At 40.5% G+C, this 14636-nt stretch overlaps 1 long non-coding RNA gene across 14 annotated transcripts in view; it reads right to left on the reverse strand.

The window, feature by feature from the left end:
- LOC117313342 (uncharacterized) overlaps positions 1–14636 on the reverse strand; it is a 57779-nt gene that overhangs the window by 22500 nt on the left and 20643 nt on the right. The window contains exon 5 of one of the 14 annotated variants that reach the window (XR_012333738.1): positions 710–10324. The exons of the other annotated variants lie outside the window; for them this stretch is intronic. This is a non-coding gene — a long non-coding RNA (uncharacterized lncRNA). The remainder of the gene's footprint in view (positions 1–709; positions 10325–14636) is intronic. 14 annotated transcript variants of the gene reach the window in all.

Consider the following 14636-nt stretch of genomic DNA (forward strand, 5'->3'; position numbering starts at 1 on the left):
TAGATGACACCCTGCCCAAGAAAATCCCAACAGAATGGTGGGTCCCAGGAGCACAGACCGGGGTGGGAAATGTAATTTTTTTTCATTAATTAAATGCTGTCACACTTGAAGAAATTTCTTAAAGATTAACATTTTCCTTTCCACTTGTGTGTAGTAGTCTACTCTTTTTATTTTCTGTTTGTGAGTTATCTCTTCTTATTCATTGCCTATCTACTGAGGGCCTATTATTATTATTATTTATTTATTTTTGGCTGTGTTGGGTCTTCGTCGCTGCACGTGGGCTTTCTCTGGTTGCGGCCAGCAGGGTTACTCTCTGTTGCAGTGCGCGGGCTTCTCATTGCAGTGGCTTCTCTTGTTGCAGAGCACGGGCTTTAGGCGTGCGGGCTTCAGTAGTTGCAGCATGTGGGCTCAGTAGTTGTGGCTCGCGGGCTCTAGAGCGTAGCCTCAGTAGTTGTGGCTCACAGGCTTAGTTGCTCCATGGCATGTGGGATCTTCCCGGACCAGAACTCGAACCCGTGTCCCCTGCATTGGCAGGTGGAGTCTTAACCACTGTGCCATCAGGGAAGCCCAAGGACCTATTTTAAGCATAACTTTATTTACTTATTTTTTCTATACATCTGGGCACTTAATTAGTGGCATGTTTCAAGTGTCAGTGCTGTTTGTCTATTAATAGAAAAGAGCTCGGAATTTGAATTCTAGAGGTACTTACATGGCCTTGACTAGCTCCTTTATGATGTCCAGTCTTCACAGCTGCCTAGGAGAAGCAAGGAGCCAGGTCTCTGGGGATGGCTCTGAAATTAGCCATGTCAGTGGAGTATGTAGAGCTGACACAGTCAAATAACCAGATGTGGCCAACCTCTGAGTCGTGCTGCAGTGTCCATCTTAGCGGGGCCCAGGAAGACTGGCCACAGGCACCACTGTTCAGTGATGACGATGGAACTACAAACAAATCCTATAGTTTCTCATTGCAATAGCAGGACAAAAAAATACTTGGATCCAGTCAGTCTGGGCCTTTGTGCAAAAACTAAAAGCATATGAACTTTAAACGTGTTAAAATATTAAAAATCTATTAAAGTCAAAACTGCAGAAGCTTATAAAGTAATATACAGGTGGTTATTTGAAATATTCTGTCCGAGGCTGGCTGATCACCCACCAACCCCATCACTGATTTCATCCCAGCCCCACACCGCATTCCAGGCAGCAGCTGGGCAAACAAGCTCGGAGAATGGTTCCTTCAAGATAAGCCAAATAGAGCTTAGGTTAAATGTACTTCCCATGAAATTACACAGAGACATTTTGATGGAATTCTGTACACGTCAAAACTCAATGTAATTAAATATAAAATTGATACTATAGCATGCTTAGGAAACAGTATAATTTCGATTTGTGTGCCTTTTATCGTTTCCATGCTCGTCATACCCAAATGTAGTTGACGTGAAACATTTTACAGACGAGTTGCTTGGGAGACAGAAGTACTGTTTGCTGTGAATTCAAAAAGCACTCATGGGCTTCCCTGGTGGCGCAGCGGTTAAGAATCCGCCTGCCATGGGCTTCCCTGGTGGCGCAGTGGTTGAGAGTCCGCCTGCCGATTCAGGGGACACAGGTTCGTGCCCCAGTCCAGGAGGATCCCACATGCCGCAGAGCGGCTGGGCCCGTGAGCCATGGCCGCTGAGCCTGTGCGTCCGGAGCCTGTGCTCCGCAGCGGGAGAGGCCATAACAGTGAGAGTCCCGCGTACCGCTAAATAAATAAATAATAAATGAATAAATAAATAAATGGATAGATAGATAAATAAATAAATAAAAATTCTATCTTCTACTGGACGAGTAAGGTCTAAATTAAACTTCCAGGTTGACTTCTTAGGCTTCTTGTGGCAGCACCACCTGAAGACTGGCCGGGCAACTAGAGAGAGACTGGCTGACTCATTTAAGAGAGAATTAGCCGACAGCCAATGAGAACAGGCTCTGCCATGGTCTGAATGTCTGTGAACCCCACACATTCATGTTGAAATCTTAACCCCAAAGGTGGTGGTATTAGTAGGTGGTGGCTTTGGGAGGTGCTTCAGCTGTGGTGGGGATCCTCATAAATGGTATTAGTGCCTTATAAAAGAGGATCCAGGAGATCCCTAGCCATGTGAGGACACAATGAGACATCTCTGACCCAGAAAAAAGCCCTCACCCGATCGTGCTAGCATCCTGATCTTGGACATCAAACTTCTAGTACTGTGAGAAATAAATTTCTGTTGTTTATAAGCTATCCAGTCTGTGTATTTTGTTATAGCAGCTTGAAAGAACTAAGACACGTCCCCAATGAAAGGGAGGCCCGGCCAGGGTGAATGGGAGGACAAGAAGGGGCATTTTGCAATCCACCAGGGTTTGAATGGCAGCCAATTTAAAAAATCAACATTAAAAAAGTTATTATAAAGCTATAATTAGAGGAGGCTGTGGTAAGCAATTGGTCTCCATGCTTTTGAGTCAGAACTGAATCAGATTCCTATAAAATTGAGTCAGAACACCAAGGGCCTGTCCAGGTTGCTCATGTACAAACAAAAAAAAGGTTTATAATAATTAGTTCCAGATTGAAGGAGGTGGTTGGAGAGCTAAATTTATATCACACAATGCCTGGTCATGTTTAGGTTTTCATAGAAGAGGGTGAGTTACTGAGAACTTCATTAAATAGCAATTTCAGAAAAGTTGGGAATCCATTGCTGGCAGTAACTAGGAGTCCTAGTCAAGAATCCTCTTGTTTGATAGTGAGCCTGGAAAATGAATGGTTTGCAGATAGTCTGCAAGTGAGAGCTTTGCCTTCTTGGTATAAATCATGCCCTAGGCAATGAACTTTGGTTTGACAAAAACTTTTCTTTGGAAACTTATGATATTCTAGCTAAAAAATTAAATGGATTGATACCAGTCCTAGAGCTCACTTCATCTTTAGAATGAAGCAAAATGTTAACTATGTATTGGATGAACATAAAATAACAAGGTAATCTAAGGTCTTTAAAGTCCTAGTAAGAATTCGTGAAAAGTAGGTGGGTGCTTAAGTAAACCCCTGAGGGACCTCTGTGGAGATCTTCCGTTTGGGCTTTATTAGGACACAAGAATATAGGTAAGTCTGGGTCCAAATGAACTATAACGTCATTATGAACTGAAGAATCCTCATGAATTTCAAGGATGTAGTGATCAGAAGAGTGTTTATCCTGGCAATGCCATTTGCACTATTAAGTTAGTGGATCATGTCACAAGAGACATGATCCACTAACTTATGGTTTATGGTGTCAGGTCTACTTTTTTATTATCCCGAACAGAAAAAATCTGTATCCATTAAAAAATAACTCCCCATTCCTTCCTCCTTCCAGCCCCTGGTAACCTCTATTCTATTCTCTCTGCCTATGAATTTGCCTATACTGGATACCTCATATAGGTGGAACCCAAGGGACATGCTCTGGCAAGACAGGGTGACACATAAACTACCTTCTAATGCTCATGGACTAGTGATTACCTGCAAGACTAGTGTAACCTAGTGTTAAGAGCACATATTGTTATCAGATGTCCTGGATTTGAATCCTAGCTCCACTACTTCTTTTTCTCTTTTTAAATTTTTATATTGCAGTAAAATGCACATAACATTAAATTTACCATCTTAGTCATTTTTAAGTGTACAGTTCAATAGTGTTAAGTACATTCACATTGTGCAACCAATCTGCGAGACTCTTTTCACCTTGCAAAACTGAAACTCTATACCTATTAAACAACAACTTCCTACTCCCTCCTCTCCCCAGTCCCTGGCAGCCACCATTCTACTTTTCGTCTTTCTAAATTTGACTGCTCTAGGTATCTCATATAGGTGGAATCATACATAATTTTTCCTTTTGTGACTGGCTTATTTCACTTAGCAAAATGCTTTCAAAGTTCACCCATGTTGTGGCATGTATCAGAATTTCATTATTTTTTAAGGCTGAATAATATTCCATTGTATGTATATATCACATTTTGCTTATTCATCTGTTGATGAACATTTGGGTTGTTTCCACCTTTTGGGTATTGTAAATAATGCTGCTATGAACATGAGTATACAAATATCTGAGTCCCTGCTTTCAGTTATTTTGTGTATATAACCAGCAGTGGAATTGCTGGATCACATGTTTCAAATGCCAAACTATTTTTAATTCCCACCAGCAATGCACCAGGTTCCAATCCTTCTACATCCTTGTCACAGCTTGTTCTTTTCTTTCTCTCTTTCTTTTTTTTTTGTTTGATATAGACATCCTAATGGATGGGCCATGTGAAATGGTATCTCACTGTGGTTTTGATTTGCATTTTCTCAAGTGGCTAGTGCCATAGTGACACTGAGCATCTTTTCATGAGCTTATTGGCCATTTATATATCTTCTTTGGAGAACTGTGAAGTCTTTTGCTCATTTTTGTCTTGTTTTGTTTTCTTTGCTTTGTTTTTGGCCACATGTGTGGCTTGTGGGACCTTAGTTCCCTGACCAGGGATTGAACCGGGGCCCACTGCAGTGGAAGTGCAGAGTCCTAACCACTGGACCTCCAGGGAATTCCCTTTTGCTCATTTTTTTTTAACACTTTTATTAGAGTATAATTGCTTTACCTTTTGCTCATTTTTGAATTGGGTTGTTTGTTTTTTGTTGTTGAGTTGTAGGAGTACTTTATAGTAATCCTTTTTCACATATATGATTTTTGAATATCTTTTCCAATTCCATGGGAGAGAATTCCTACTCACTTTTGCCTTCTCTAAACTCTATCTGCAAGTTGAAGTCTTCAGATAGCTGCCCCCTTTTGGGGACTGTCTCTGTTGTTATCAAGTAGTTCTGTTTGTGCCTGTCCTGACTTTTCAGCTGGCATATAGACTATGGTTTTGATCTCCACTTGCCCCCTCCCCACCCGCTCCCCACCCCATCACCATAACAGCACTTAGCATGGTTCTGGGATAGGTGGTATCCAGAGACACAGCCTCTTATAACTAGGAGGGATCCTACACACATCTTTTTTTTTTTTTATACATTTATTTATTTTTATTTTTGGTTGTGTTGGGTCTTTGTTGCTGTGCGTGGGCTTTCTCTAGTTGTAGCGAGTGGGGGCTGCTCTTTCGTTGTGGTGCCCAGGCTTCTCATTGTGGTGGCTTCTTGTTGCGGAGCACAGGCTCTAGGCATGTGGGCTTCAGTAGTTGTGGCACGCAGGCTCAGCAGTTGTGGCACATGGGCTTAGTTGCTCTGCGGCATGTGGGATCTTCCTGGACCAGGGCTCGAACCTGTGTCCCCTGCACTGGCCGGTGGATTCTTAACCACTGCACCACCAGAGAAGCCCCCCTTATTGTAGTTTTGATTTGCATTTCTCTAATGATTAGTGATATTGAGCATCCTTTCATGTGTTTGTTGGCAATCTGTATATCTTCTTTGGAGAAATGTCTATTTAGGTCTTCTGCCTATTTTTGGATTCAGTTGTTTGTTTTTTTGATATTGAGCTGTACTGCTTGTATATTTTGGAGATTAATCCTTTGTCAGTTGTTTCATTTGCAAATATTTTCTCCCATTCTGAGGTTGTCTTTTCATCTTGTTTATTGTTTCCTTTGCTGTGCAAAAGCTTTTAAGTTTCATTAGGTCCCATTTGTTTATTTTGATTTTATTTCCATTTCTCTAGGAGGTGGGTCAAAAAGGATCTTACTGTGATTTATGTCATAGAGTGTTCTGCCTATGTTTTCCTCTAAGAGTTTCATAGTGTCTGGCCTTATATTTAGGTTTTTAATCCATTTTGAGTTTATTTTTGTGTATGGTGTTAGGGAGTATTCTAATTTCATTCTTTTACATGTAGCTGTCCAGTTTTCCCCAGCACCACTTATTGAACAGGCTGTCTTTTCTCCATTGTATATTCTTGCCTCCTTTATGAAAAATAAGGTGACCATATGTGGGTGGGTTTATCTCTGGGCTTTCTATCCTGTTCCATTGGTCTATATTTCTGTTTTTGTGCCAGTACCATACTGTCTTGATTACTGTAGCTTTGTAGTATAGTCTGAAGTCAGGGAGCCTGATTCCTTCAGCTCTGTTTTTCTTTCTCAATATTGCTTTGGCTATTTGGGGTCTTTTGTGTTTATATACAAATTGTGAAATTTTTTGTTCTAGTTCTGTGAAAAATGACATTGGTAGTTTGATAGGGAATGCATTGAATCTGTAGATTGCTTTGGATAGTATAGTCATTTTTCACAATGTTGATTCTTCCAATCCAAGAACATGGTATATCTCTCCATCTGTTTTTATCATCTTTAATTTATTTCATCACTGTCTTATAGTTTTCTGCCTACAGGTCTTTTGTCTCCTTAGGTAGGTTTATCCCTAGGTATTTTTTTCTTTTTCTTGCAATGGTAAATGGGAGTGTTTCCTTAATTTCTCTTTCAGATTTTTCATCATTAGTGTATAGGAATGCAAGAGATTTCTGTGCATTAATTTTGTATCCTGCTACTTTACCAAATTCATTGATTAGCTCTACTATTTTTCTGGTAGCATCTTTATGATTCTCTATGTATAGTATCATGTCATCTGCAAATAGTGACAGTTTTACTTCTTCTTTTCCAATTTGGATTCCTTTTATTTATTTTTCGTCTCTGATTGCTGTGGCTAAAACTTCCAAAACTACGTTGAATAATAGCTGTTAGAGTGGGCAGCCTTGTCTTGTTCCTGACCTTAGAGGAAATGGTTTCAGTTTTTCACCATTGAGAACAATGTGGGCTGTGTGTTTGTCATATATGGCCTTTATTATGTTGAGGTAAGTTCCCTCTGTGCCGACTTTCTGGAGAGCTTTTATCAAAATGGGTGTTGAATTTTGTCTAAAGCTTTTTCTGCATCTATTGAGATGATCATATGGTTTTTCGTCTTCAGTTTGTTAATATGGTGTATTACATTGATTGATTTGCATATATTATAGAATCCTTGCATTCCTGGGATAAACCCCACTTGATCATGGTATATGATCCTTTCAATATGCTGCTGAATTCTGTTTGCTAGTATTTTGTTGAGGACTTTTGCATCTATGTTCATCGGTGATATTGGCCCTGTAGTTTTCTTTTTTTGTGACATCTTTGTCTGGTTTTGGTATCAGGGTGATGGTGGCCTCATAGAATGAGGTTGGGAGTGTTCCTCCCTCTGCTGTATTTTGGAAGAGTTAAGAAGGGTGGGTGTTAGCTCTTCTCTAAATGTTTGATAGAATTTGCCTGTGAAGCCGTCTGCTCCTGGGCTTTTGTTTGTTGGAAGATTTTTAATCACAGTCTCAATTTCAGTGCTTGTGATTGGTCTGTTTATATTTTCTATTTCTTCCTGGTTCAGTCTTGGAAGGTTGTGCCTTTCTAAGAATTTGTCCATTTCTTCCAGGTTGTCCATTTTACTGGCATATAGTTGCTTGCAGTAATGGCTCATGATCCTTTGTATTTCTGCAGTGTCAGTTGTTACTTCTCCTTTTTCATTTCTACTTCTGTTGATTTGAGTCTTCTCCCTTTTTTTCTTGATGAGTCCAGCTAATGGCTTATCAATTCTGTTTATCTTCTTAAAGAACCAGCTTTTAGTTTTATTGATCTTTGCTACTGTTTCCTTCATTTCTTTTTCATTTATTTCTGATCTGATCTTTATGATTTCTTTCCTTCTGCTAACCTTAGATGTTTTTTGTTCTTCTTTCTCTAATTGCTTTAGGTGTAAGGTTAGGTTGTTTGAGATTTTTCTTGTTTTTTGAGATAGGATTGAATTGCTGTAAACTTCCCTCTTAGAACTGCTTTTGCTGCATCCCATAGGTTTTGGGTCGTCGTGTTTTCATTGTCATTTGTTTCTAGGTATTTTTTGATTTCCTCTTTGATTTCTTCAGTGGTCTCTTGGTTGTTTAGTAGCGTACTGTTTTGCCTCCATGTGTTTGTATTTTTTAGGTTTTTTTCCTGTAATTGACATCTAGTCTCAGCATTGTGGTCGGAAAAGATACTTGATACGATTTCAATTTTCTTAAATTTTCCAAGGCTTGATTTGTGACCCAAGATATGATCTATCCTGGAGAATGTTCCATAAGCACTTGAGAAGAAAATGTATTCTGTTGTTTTTGGATGGAATGTCCTATAAATATCGAATAAGTCCATCTTGTCTAATGTGTCATTTAAAGCTTGTGTTTTCTTACTTATTTTCATTTTGGTTGATCTGTCCCTTGGTGAAAGTGGGGTGTTAAAGTCTCTTACTATTATTGTGTTGCTGTCAATTTCCCCTTTTATGGCTGTTAGCATTTGCCTTATGTATTGAGGTGCTCCTATGTTGGGTGCATAAATATTTACAATTGTTATATCTTCTCCTTGGATTGATCGCTTGATCATTATGTAGTGTCCTTCTTTGTCTCTTGTAATAGTCTTTATTTTAAAGTCTGTTTTGTCTGATATTAGAATTGCTATTCCAGCTTTCTTTTGATTTCCATTTGCATGGAATATCTTTTTCTATACCCTCATTTTCAGTCTGTATGTGTCCCTAGGTCGGAAGTGGGTCTCTTGTAGACAGCATATGTATGGGTCTTGTTTTTGTATCCATTCAGCCAGTCTATGTCTTTTTTTTTTTTTTTTTTTTTTTTTTTTGGTGGTACGCGGGGCTCTCACTGCTGTGGCCTCTCCCGTTGCGGAGCACAGGCTCCAGACGCGCAGGCTCAGCAGCCATACGGGCCTAGCTGCTCCGCGGCATGTGGGATCTTCCCAGACCGGGGCACGAACCCGTGTCCCCTTCATCGGCAGGCGGACTCTCAACCACTGCGCCACCAGGGAAGCCCAGTCTATGTCTTTTGGTTGGAGCATTTAATCCATTTACATTTATGGTAATTATTGATATGTATGTTCTTATTACCATTTTCTTAATTGTTTTGGGTTGTTTTTGTAGGTCTTTTCCTTCTCTTGTGTTTCCTGCCTAGAGAAGTCCCTTTAGCATTTGTTGTAAAGCTGCTTTGGTGGTGCTGAATTCTCTTAACTTTTGTTTGTCTGTAAAGGTTTTAATTTCTCCGTTGACTCTGAATGAGATCCTTTCTGGGGAGAGTAATCTTGGTTGTAGGTTTTTCCTTTTCATCCCTTTAAATATGTCCTGCCACTCCCTTCTGGCTTGCAGAGTTTCTGCTGAAAGATCAGCTGTTAACCTTATGGGGATTTCCTTGTACATTATTTGTTGCTTTTCCCTTGCTGCTTTTAATATTTCTTTTTAGTATTTAATTTTTGATAGTTTGATTAATATGTGTCTTGGCGTGTTTCTCCTTGGATTTATCCTGTATGGGACTCTCTGCACTTCCTGGAGTTGATCACCTATTTCCTTTCCCATATTAGGGAAGTTTTCAACTATAATCTCTTCAAATATTTTCTCAGACCCTTTCTTTTTCTCGTCTTCTTCTGGGACCCCTATAATTCGAATGTTGGTGTGTTTAATATTGTCCCAGGGGTCTCTGAGATTGTCCTCAATTCTTTTCATTCTTTCTTCTTTGTTCTGCTCTGCAGTAATTATTTCCACTATTTTATCTTCCAGGGCACTTTTCTGTTCTTCTGCCTCAGTTATTCTGCTATTGATTCCTTCTAGAAAATTTTTAATTTCATTTATTGTGTTGCTCATCATTGTTTGTTTGCTCTTTAGTTCTTCTAGGTTCTTGTTAAACGTTTCTTGTATTTTCTCCATTCTATGTCCAATATTTTGGATCATCTTTACTATCATTACTCTGAATTCTTTTTCGGGTAGACTGCTTATTTCCTCTTCATTTGTTTAGTCCCGTGGGTTTTTACCTTGCTCCCTCAATATTACCTTGCTGCATATTTTTCTGTCTTCTCAGTTTGCTTAACTTACTGTGTTTGGGGTCTCCTTTTTCACAGACTGCAGGTTCGTAATTCCTGTTGTTTTTGGTGTCTGCCCTCAGTGGGTGAGGATGGTTCAGTGGCTTGTGTAGCCTTCTTGGTGGAGGGGGCTGGTGCCTGTGTTCTGGCGGATGAGGCTGGATCTTGTCTTTCTGGTGGGCAGGGCCGTGTCTGGTTGTGTGTTTTGGGGTGTCTGTGAACTCAGTATGATTTTAGGCAGCCTCTCTGCTAATGGGTGGGGTTGTGTTCTTGTCTTACTAGTTGTTTGGCATGGGGCATCCAGCACTGGAGTTTTCTGGGCATTGGATGGACCTGGGTCTTAGTGTTGAGATGGAGATCTCTGGGAGACCTCTCACCGATTGATATTATGTGGGGCCGGGAGGTGTCTGGTGATCCAATGTCCTGAACTTGGCTCTCCCACCTCAGAGTCTCAGGCCTGACACCAGGCAGGAGCACCAAGACTCTGTCAGCCACCCGGCTCAGAAGAAAAGGGAGATAAAAAGAAAGAAAATTAAAAATAAAATTATTAACATAAAAAAATAATAATTAAAAAAAAAGAAGAGAGCAACGAAACCAAAAAACAAATCCACCAATGATAACAAGTGGTAAAAACTAAACTAAGATTATCATAAATATCAGGAAGAAATCAATTGCAGACAGCAAACCCCAAGTTTATAGTTGCTCCTAAAGTCCACCGCCTCAATTTTGGGACAATTCGTTGTCTATTGAGGTATTCCACAAATGCCTGGTACATCAAGTTGATTGTGGGGATTTAATCTGCTGCTCTTGAGGCTGCACCGAGAAATTTCCCTTTCTCTTCTTTGTTCGCACAGCTCCTGGGGTTCAGCTTTGATTTTGGCCCCACCTCTGCGTGTAGGTCGCCCGCAGGCATCTGTTCCCTGCCCAGACAGGAGGGGTTTTAAGCAGCGGCTGATTAAGGGGCTTGGCTCACTCATGCTGGTGGGGAGGGAGGGGTACGGTAGTCATAACTGGAATGCGGTGGGAGCCTGTAGCAGCAGAGGCCGGCATGACATTGCAACAGTCTGAGGCTCGCTGTTTGTTCTCCTGGAGAAGTTATCCCTGGATCACGGGACCCTGGCAGTGGCGGGCTATACAGGCTCCTGCAGGGCTCGGCGTGTGGATAGTGACCTGTGCTTGAGCACAGGATTCTTGGTGGCAGCGGCAGCAGCCTTAGCATTTCATGCCCGTCTCTGGGGTCCAAGCTGATAGCCGCAGCTCACGCCCATCTCTGGAACTCGTTTAGGCGGTGCTCTGAATCCTCTCTCCTCACGCACCCCAAAATAATTGTCTCTTGCCTCTTCGGCAGGTCCAGACTTCCTGGAGTCTCTCCCGCCTAGCTGTGGTGCACTAGTCCCCTCAGGCTGTGTTCACGCAGCCAACTCCAGTCCTCTCACTGGCATCTGACCTCCAAATCCTAGTCTCAGCTTGCAGCCACCACCTGCCCCCGGCGGGTGAGCAGACAAGCCTCTCAGGCTGGTGAGTGCCGGTCAGCACCAATCCTCTGTGCAGGAATCTCTCCACTTTGCCCTCTGCACCCCTGTTGCTGCGCACCAGTGAAGGGGCTTCCTAGTGTGTGGAAACTTTTCCTCCTTCACAGCTCCCTCCCAGAGGTGCAGGTCCCATCCCTATTCTTTTGTCTCTGTTTTTTCTTTTCTCTTTTGCCCTACCCAGGTATGTGGGGATTTTCTTGCCTTTGAGGAAGTCTGAGGTCTTCTGCCAGCATTCAGTAGGTGTTCTGTAGGAGTTCCACTTGTAGAAGTATTTCTGATGTATTTGTGGGGAGGAAGGTGATCTCCACATCTTACTCCTCTGCCATCTTGAAGGTCTACTTATTTATTTATTTTGCGGTACGCGGGCCTCTCACTGTTGTGGCCTCTCCCGTTGCAGAGCACAGGCTCCGGACGCGCAGGCTCAGCAGCCATGGCTCACGGGCCCAGCTGCTCCGCGGCACGCGGGATCCTCCCGGACCGGGGCACGAACCTGTGTCCCCTGCATCGGCAGGCGGACTCTCAACCACTGCGCCACCAGGGAAGCCCTACTACCTATTTAGTTTTGAGTGAGCTTTGATACTTTATTTTTTTGAAAGAATGTAAAATTGCTTTTATATTAGACAGTGGTCAAGATAATTTACCACTTAACAAATAATAGCAAAAAATCATAGGAGTATCTTATAGATGCAGGAACATAAATTAATAGAAGTTGGCAGTTTTTATAATAAAAAATTAGCAAAGCAGGAATAGGTGAGAACTTCCTTAATGTAATAAAGGATAAGTAACAATAGTGACAGGAGCAAAACAAATACTACAACAAACATCACGAGCTGAAGGATTTTCCTCTGAAATCACGCTTTTCTTCTGACTAGATTTTTGCTGTTATCACATATATTCAACACTTGATCATCATTTCCAGTCACACAAGCTTTGATACTTTTGTCATTCAAGAGATATATCTATTTTATCTAAGTTGTCAAATGCATTGGCATAAAATTGTTCATAATATTCTCTTATTATTCTTTTTATATGTATAGGATCTGTAATGATGTCCTCTCTCATTACTGATATTGGTAATTTATGACATCTCTTTTTATCTGATCAGTCTGGAGAGAGATTTACCAATTTTATTTATCTTCTCACATTGCAGGGTGTTGAACAGAGGAGTGACATGATATGATTTACATTTAGTACTACTTGATCTAAAATAGAATGCAGAAAAACTGCACGGTATCGGCACAGAAACAGACACAAATCAGTGGAACAGAACAGAGCGCCCAGAAATAAGCCCACGTACCTATTGTCAATTAATCTATGACAAAGGAGGCAAGAACACAAAATGGAGAAAAGACAGTCTCCTCAACAGTGGTGCTGGAAAAACTGGATAGCCACATGTAAAACAATGAAATTAGAACATTCCCTCACACCACATGAAAAAATAAACTCAAAACGCTTTAAAGACTTAAATGTAAGACATGAGGCCATAAAACTCCTAGAAGAGAACATAGGCATAACACTCTGACATAAATCATAGCAATATTTTCTTGGATTGGTCTCCCAAGGCAAAAGAAATAAAAGCAAAAGTAAAGAAATGGGACCTAATTAAACTTAAAAGCTTTTGCACAGCAAAGGAAACCATCAACAAAATGAAAAGACAACCTACTGAGTGGGAGAAAATATTTGCAAATGATGAGACCAACAAGACGTTAATATCCAAACTATACAAACAGCTCATACAACTCAATACCAAAGAGATAAACAATACAATCAAAAAACGGGCAGAAAGGCTTCCCTTTTGGCACAGTGGTTAAGAATCTGCCTGCCAATGCAGGGGACACGGGTTTGAGCCCTGGTTTGGGAAGATCCCACATGCCATGGAGCAAATAAGCCCGTGTACCACAACTACTGAGCCTGTGCTCTAGAGCCCGTGAACCACAACTACTTAGCCCACACGCCACAACTACTGAAGCCCACGTGGTTAGACCCCGTGCTCCACAACAAGAGAAGCCACTGCAAAGAGAAGCCCACACACCTCAATGAAGAGTTGCCCCCGCTTGCCGCAACTAGAGAAAGCCCACATGCAGCAACGAACACACAACGCAGTCAAAAATAAAATAAATAAATTTATTTAAAAAATATTGGGCAGAAGAATTGAATAGACATTTTTCCAAAGAAGACATACAGATGGCTAACAGACACATGAAAATATGCTCAATATTGCTAATTATTAGAGAAATGCAAATCAAAACCACAATGGGGTATCGCCTAATACTTGTCAGAATGACTGTCACCAAAAAGTCTACAAATAACAAATGCTGGAGAAGATTTGGAGGAAAGGGAACCCTTGTACACTGTTGGTGGGAATGTAAATTGGTGCAGCCACTATGGAAAACAGTATGGAGGTTCCTCAAAAAGCTAAAGATAGAACTACCATATGATCCAGCAATTCCACTCCTGGGTATATATCCAGAAAGAATGAAAATACTAATTTGAAAAGATACACACACTCCAATGTTTACACTATTTACAATAGCCAAGACATGGAAGCAACCCAAGTGCCCATCAATAAACAGTTGAATTAAGAAGATGTGGTATATATATACAATGAAATATTACTCAGCCATAAAAAGAATGAAATACTGCCATTTGCAGCAATGTGGATGGACTTAAAGAGTATTATGCTTAGTGAAATAAGTCATACAGAAAAACGAATGCTATATGATATCACTTATATATGGAATCTAAAAAATAATACAAATTAACATATACACGAAACAGAAACAGACTCACAGACATAGAAAACAAACTTGTGGTTATCAAAGGGGAGAGGGAAGTGGGGATGGGCAAATTAGGGGTATGGGATTAACAGATACAAACTACTATATATAAAATAGATAAGCAACAAGAATTTACTGTATAGCACAGGGAATTATACCCATTATCTTACAATAACCTAAAATGGAATATAATCTGCAAAAATACTGAATTACTATGCTGTACACTTGAAACTAATACAATATTGTAAATCAACTATTCTTCAAGAAAAAATAATCTGTATTTTGACATACAAACAATAAAAAATAAATTAAATAGAATGTAAAAGAGGAAGAGAAAAGCAGGGAGTTCAATTAGAAAGGCATTAAAATAATCCAAAGAAGAGATAATGGTGGTGTAGGTCGGGCTGTTAGTAGTGGAAATGATAAGTGGGTTTTTAAAAAATTATTTATTTATTTATTTATTTATTTTTGGCTGTGTTGGGTCTCTGTTGCTGCACACGGG

The sequence above is a fragment of the Tursiops truncatus genome, chromosome 1 (assembly GCF_011762595.2).
Source record: "Tursiops truncatus isolate mTurTru1 chromosome 1, mTurTru1.mat.Y, whole genome shotgun sequence".
Lineage (NCBI taxonomy): Eukaryota > Metazoa > Chordata > Mammalia > Artiodactyla > Delphinidae > Tursiops > Tursiops truncatus.